Consider the following 6714-nt stretch of genomic DNA (forward strand, 5'->3'; position numbering starts at 1 on the left):
TGTATTTCCCAGTAGGCACGCAACGTTTTATTCACGTTTCAATCACGTGTATTTTAGGTGACTTCGTCCAGGTTACTATTTTACGTGAAAGTCACGTGAAAGTTACGTGCCAAAATATCTCGTCTTTCGGAACTTTTTTTATTCTCAAAAAAAACTAGCATAAAAAATGTGAAATAATATTTTTTATTATATTAATTATTTTTTTATAGTATAGTTTTTGTATTCATTATATTAGTTATAATTATTTACTTCTATGATAATATAATTAATTTTTATTGTATTATTATCATAATTAAAAAAAAAAATTGGTCTATATAATATCTTTTAACGCAATGCATTTAAAACAGAAAAATTTAAAAAGAACAATATATTTTAAGTTGTAATATCTAATATCTAAATTATATCAAATTAAGTTAAATAAATTAGTACCCTATTTGCCGTTCCTATTTGCCACACTAATAAGGTTAAACTCAAATACAAGGTATGCTTTTTTTCTACTTTATGATATAATATTTTAGACTGGCGAATTTGTCCATTTTGCTTACTTAATTTAGTACGAAATAAGTTATGTTATAACGAATTTAATATTAACTTAAGTAAGCTACATGGACAAATTATAAGTTCTAGCAGAACTTATTCTTGATTCTTGAGCAATAATAATGTCTCTAGAACTTCTGCATACATTATTACTCAAGAGTCGTTTAGATAAAAACCCAAAATAGATTTTCTTTCTTTATTTGGTTTTTATCAACAAGGTTAAAGAATTTATCCAAGATAATATCAATAAATAAATGTGTTATGTTATTTATTATTAATATATGTATATATTATTATTAAATACTTTTTCTTTTTATAATATATGACATCTTGATCTCGTGCTTTACTTGTTAAAAAGGGTTAATACTTATTTATTTCCTTTTTTTATATTATTTGAATATTATATGATTAATATATATATATTCGAGTTATATGAAATTATTATTATATATATTATATGACTTTTATTACTATTGTTATTATGTACAATATAAAACAGGTTATTAACGCGGATTTGTTCGATGTTTTCCCCACAAAAAGATAATTATGATGCTATTGTATTTGAAACTGCATTATACTTATCTTTCAATGTTGACGACCTTTCAATATGTAAAGCAAGTTTCTCTCAAGTATAGCATTGCTTTTTTAAAAATTGTTTAATGATTTAGATCAAAGAAATAGCAACACCAGAAAATCTTGTTGCCAAAACAGTTGGTGACTCACCTTGTAAGATTTGTGTTAAAAATTTGTGATTTAAGATAATTATTTAATATTCATATTATTATTAAAGTTTTTATTTGTTTTTTTTGAGCTAAATTTGGTGTTGTGAGCTATTATTGGAGAAAATATTGACTTACTCTTTAGATAAAGTTTGATGCCTGCTCTTACCCCGTTTCCTTCTTCATGTTTCAATCATGTATATTTTAGGTGACCTTGTCCAGGTGACAATTTTACTTGATTAAAACGTGAATGTTACGTTGCCAAAATATTGTGTATTTTGGAACTTTTTTTATTCATAATAAAAACCTGTGATTAGAAACTTGGAAAGATATTCTTTATTTACTATTTTTTTATAATTTAGTTTCAGGGATTATCTTATTTGGGATATTCCCGGAATACCAGATATTTTTCTAAAATTTATCTTTTTCCAAATATCCGAAAAGTTTTCCATACATACAACTTATATTACAAGTTCCATACATACAACTTATATTACAACATATAACAAGTATATATTATTCATCTATTTTTTTTTATGTTGTTTTAGTCATCATTCATACAATAATTAAGAAAAGTTTTTAAAATATTGAGAAACAACTTGGCTGAATGCAAAATTAAGGGAAAAATAAGGGGGAAAATATTCTGAATTTTTTCCGGATATTTTCCGTAAATTTTTTCCGGATATTTTAAATATAATGATTACATGAAATATGTAGTTTATATATTTCTTATTGTAATTACTTTTTATTTTACTTTTATAATAATGTAATTATTTTGCATTGTAATTTTATAATAATTAATTTAAAAAGTAGGGCGTAAGATATCTTATAACGTCGCAATGCATTTTTGACTAAAATAAAATGTAACATATAATATTTTATCCAAACATATTAACTTATAACTAAGTTTTATCAATTTAGGTTTAATAAATATATTATAAAGCTTAGTTCAAAATTCTGTAACGTTATGGCAGATAATTCTCATATTGCAACACGCAAAAGATCAAACCCTACTACAAGGTATACTTTTTTTTCTACCCTATTGTATATAATTTTAGGAAGACCCAATGGTATTGTTATGTTATTGCCTAGGAATATCATACTGTAGTAAGACCCAATAACCTTTTAACTTTTAAAGTTTGAGAAATTTCACTTTTCCCTCTTTTTGTCTTCTTTTGTGATCGCACTCTGTAGTAAGAATTTGATTTAATTCATATCGTGTTGGAGAATGCAACTTGATTCTGAGTTGAATTTTTAGCACTCTGTATTTATTGGTGACCTAATTTGACAATACTTTATTATACATATTTTTAGTTTTATACTTAATATATTATATATAATTAGGGGTAGATGAGGCTCCTTAGCCGTGGTGAATGTTTCCACAGCAAAAGTAGCCTCAAGGTGAAAATCTGACCATGGATAAGGAAAATCATGATATAAAATCCCCACTATAATTTTGTGTGCACTCTAAAATTACATTTAATGCTGTTCAAAACTTTGTAGATTATTCATTTAAAGCAAATTTGTGGGCTGTCACCTTTGCATCTAGTGAGTTAATGTATGAACAAGTTAATGCAGAAACAGATGCAAATATAAGAAGATGGAAAACAAAGAAAACAAATTATCATGTTATCACATAGTACAAAGGTGTTATCACATAAGGTGAGTACAAGTCTTTTTCTAATCACGCCCATCAGTTATTAACTTTATATAGATATAGATATAGATAAATCTATAGATAGATATTAGATATAGATATATATAGATAAAAAATATTTTTTTGAACTTGTATTTTTTATTAAATACTTCTTTTTTTTTAATCATCTGTCGACTTTTTTGTTACATCTTTTTTTATTAAATACTTATTTACTTTTTTAGCAATCAGAGTATAAAATTAGAAGGCAAATGACTTTTATTTTTTTACACTGTATGTAGTATTGTTTTCTTAAAATTATTTAATAATTTAGATAAAAGAAAACAAATAACACACTAGAAAATCTTGTTGCCAAAAGTAGTTAGCAACTCTCAAAGTAAGATATGTTTTAAAAGTTTGTGATTTAAGATAATTATTAAATAATCATATTATTATTTAAGATTTTATTCGTTTCTTTTCAGCTAAATCTGATTCATTAGATAAAGTTTGATGCGTGCTCTTATAGAAGAAAATATCGACTGATTCGTTAGATTTTGTTTGAAGCGTGCTTTTATGGGAGAATAGATATATAAGTTTGAAGCGTGCTCTTCGTAGGTTGCAGATCTACGACTTCGTACTTATTACTTATTGGATATAAGGAGGATATTTTAACAAAAGTGCAGCTTTTATTACAAATTAAAAATTTTTATGTCAAGAACTAATATACTGACTAATAAAACCATGTATTTTAATACGTATTAAATATTTCCTCGACGATGAGTTTTTTTTCTTTACACGAATCCAAACACTTATAATTGTAATTATAAAGCATAATTATTGCTTAAATATTACGTGCCAAAATTAACGTTAAAGCACGTCTTTTTGACAGTCTTTTTGACAGTTTATGGGGACCAAAAAGTCACCTAAATATCACGTGCCAAAAGTAACGTGAAAAACACGTCCATAAATCACGTGAATTGGTCATTTCATGGGGACCAAAAAGTCACCTAATTGTCACGTGCCAAAACAACGTGAAATTCACGTTTTTGTCACGTCGCTGTGCCTACTGGGTTATTTCCTTTTTTTTTATACATATATATTCTTATGTACGTAAAAATTTTTTTTTTTATGAATAAAAAAATGTAAAATGTTTATTTAAAAGTATTTATATTATTTTATCAATATTGTAAATTTTTATGATAGATTTATGATAGTGTAAACGATACAATGGGGCTAGATGATAAGACTTATGTCTTCTGCCTGCTCCGGTCATATCTTAACTCAAAATATTTTGTAAATAACTTATTATGAAAATGACGAAATAAATTATAAAAAAAAAAACCTTCTCTGATACAAGTTTCCAGATCAAACTTTTTTAGTTTTAACAGCTTTTAAAAAAATTTGTCATTTTTTTAATACTAATTAGACTCATCCGAGTTTCTTTCTATTTTCGAAGATCGTGCCAGTAATATTGATAGCTATCAGGACCATCTAGGTTGTACTTTTTTTCATCACTTAAGAGAACTTGATGCCACTCTTTCTGCCAAGATATGTGTTCTTTTGCAAACTGTAATCTAACTTTTTTATGAAGAGCAGTAAGTTTTGGTTTTGGTTTACGCTTTTTGCAAACTGCGTTTGGATCTTCATGTAAGATTTATCACACATGTTGAACAGATACAGGTAATTGTAAATCAGCAAGAATTTGAAATGCAGTCATATGCTGAGCAGCAGCACGACGTACAATAACTGGTTTAGGACAATTATCAGTTTTACGTTAGCCACCACTTTCTTTGTAAGCTCCATATTTGACGCCCATCTTGAAGTAATTATTAACCACTTTTGGAGATCTTTTTATTTTCTTTGCAATTTCCCGATTAGATAAGCCTATATCTTTGCATTCTTTGATTGCTGCTAATTCTTCATTTGTTAAACGCTTACCACGTCTCATTTTAAATTAAGGTATCAAAAACCAAATGTTAAAAGCATTATAAGCCCTAATTTCACAGTCTTTGTTTAACTTGCAAATAATCATAAAAAACTAAGTCACAAATGCGTATCAGCAGATCAAAATATGCAAGTAAACTAAAAATAATTATTGATGTGGCTAATTCTATTTGTTACCGCAAATATCAAGTATTATACATTTTATGGTTTTATCAAATATACCGCAACTTAATTATGCAATATTATAATTTAAAAAGTTGTTATTTGTAGCAATAGTTATGTGTGTAGATACAAAAAATGCACCGGACAAACTTGCTTGCAGATATACAAAATTTGGATCAGTACATGGTGAAGCTAATTCTACTTTCTTCACTGTAGGTCATTTAACAAAATAATAAAGTCATTAACTTAACACCCATAAACATTAATTAAGACATTAAAAAAAACAAATAAGCAATTTAATATTCAAATATAATAATAACCGTATTTAACATAAACTCAATACTTTATTTGATCTCGAGTTTTTATATTTTGTTTTATAATTCCTTTTTATAAATTACACTATGTGACATTTTTGTAAGAAAAATTTATATAACGTTTCCACTGTTACTTACGGGACATTTTAACTTTTTTAATGTCACATTTAAAGTAACTTAAGTAGTTACATTCTTCATTTCTAAAGTCATATTTTCTTCTAATTCGTCATATTTACAGTCACATCCTTCATATCTTAATGAATCTTTTTTCTTTTTACAAGTTTATCGTAAAATTGTTTAAAAGAATCGTTTATTTTTTACTTAAAGTAAGTTAAAATAGTTTTTGATACTTATGGGGACAGAAACAAACGTTACTTAAAGGAAGCTTATTAACTATTAAAACAAACAGATATCCTAATATTTATGTTAAAGAATAATAAAACTATTTATTAAATTTCTAGACACCATTGTTTAGATTATTACTTCTATGTATTTACATAAAAGTATTATTCTAAACATATATTATTTAAAACTTGTATAAATAAGCATATATCACATACATCAAATACCCACGGTTAGCCTTAACTAAATTTAGGTTTTCTGAATTGTGTCCAATTTAATTTCAACGTTTTCTGAAAGAGTATAGTTTACTGATCAATATGTATATAGTCCACCAAATCAGAAAACTCCTATTAAGTTATTATGGCATTTTTAAGATTTTTTCGCGCCTTTTTTTCGCGCCTTTTTGGTCTTTTACGAACATCTTTAATCCGCCATTTCTTCTGCCACAAATTTAATTGCAAAAGACAATCATAGAACAAATTTTGTATAAAAAATGTTAAGAATTGGTAAATCACATCCTCATACTATTTTAGATCATCAAAAGAATAGAGAAAAAGTATGTCTTTTTTGTGGTCGCAAATGTCATATGAAAATAAACAGCCAAAGCCATATAATTTCTAAATTTCAGAGCTGTTTTTCGGATTATAACATTGCTGATGATCGATACCCTACTGGATTGTGTCCGAGGTTGGTATACTTAATGATTTTTAACTAAATAAATATATATAAAAAGTATATATGTCATAAACGTAAAACCATTCACATAACTGAAAAATTGGATACCTTGTTGAACTCAAAGAAATAAGATTTGATAAATGAATCAAATCTCATTTCTCTTGGTACTAGCATATCTTTATCTTTTTAAGGTGTAGGGGTATAGTTGAAAGAACAAATGTTGTTGATCTCAGGCAGAAAACTAATTTTGACATTGACTGGTCAAAGATGACTATCCCGGCTAAAACACGAAATGGGTAAAATGTTATTTTATTTGTATATCTGTTGTAAAGAAACATAAGATTATAATTTTTTATATAATTTCAGGAAACTAAAAACTTGCAACTGT

The 6714-nt window shown here is 26.3% G+C and overlaps 1 long non-coding RNA gene across 1 annotated transcript; it reads left to right on the forward strand.

The window, feature by feature from the left end:
* Nucleotides 1-221: 221 nt before the first annotated feature.
* On the forward strand, nt 222-3663 carry LOC136090093 (uncharacterized). Its single transcript, XR_010643156.1, has 5 exons — nt 222-481; nt 1206-2276; nt 2760-2918; nt 3224-3286; nt 3372-3663. It is a non-coding gene; the product is annotated as an uncharacterized LOC136090093 (long non-coding RNA).
* The last annotated feature ends 3051 nt before the right edge of the window (nt 3664-6714 follow it).

The sequence above is a fragment of the Hydra vulgaris genome, chromosome 13, assembly GCF_038396675.1.
Source record: "Hydra vulgaris chromosome 13, alternate assembly HydraT2T_AEP".
Lineage (NCBI taxonomy): Eukaryota > Metazoa > Cnidaria > Hydrozoa > Anthoathecata > Hydridae > Hydra > Hydra vulgaris.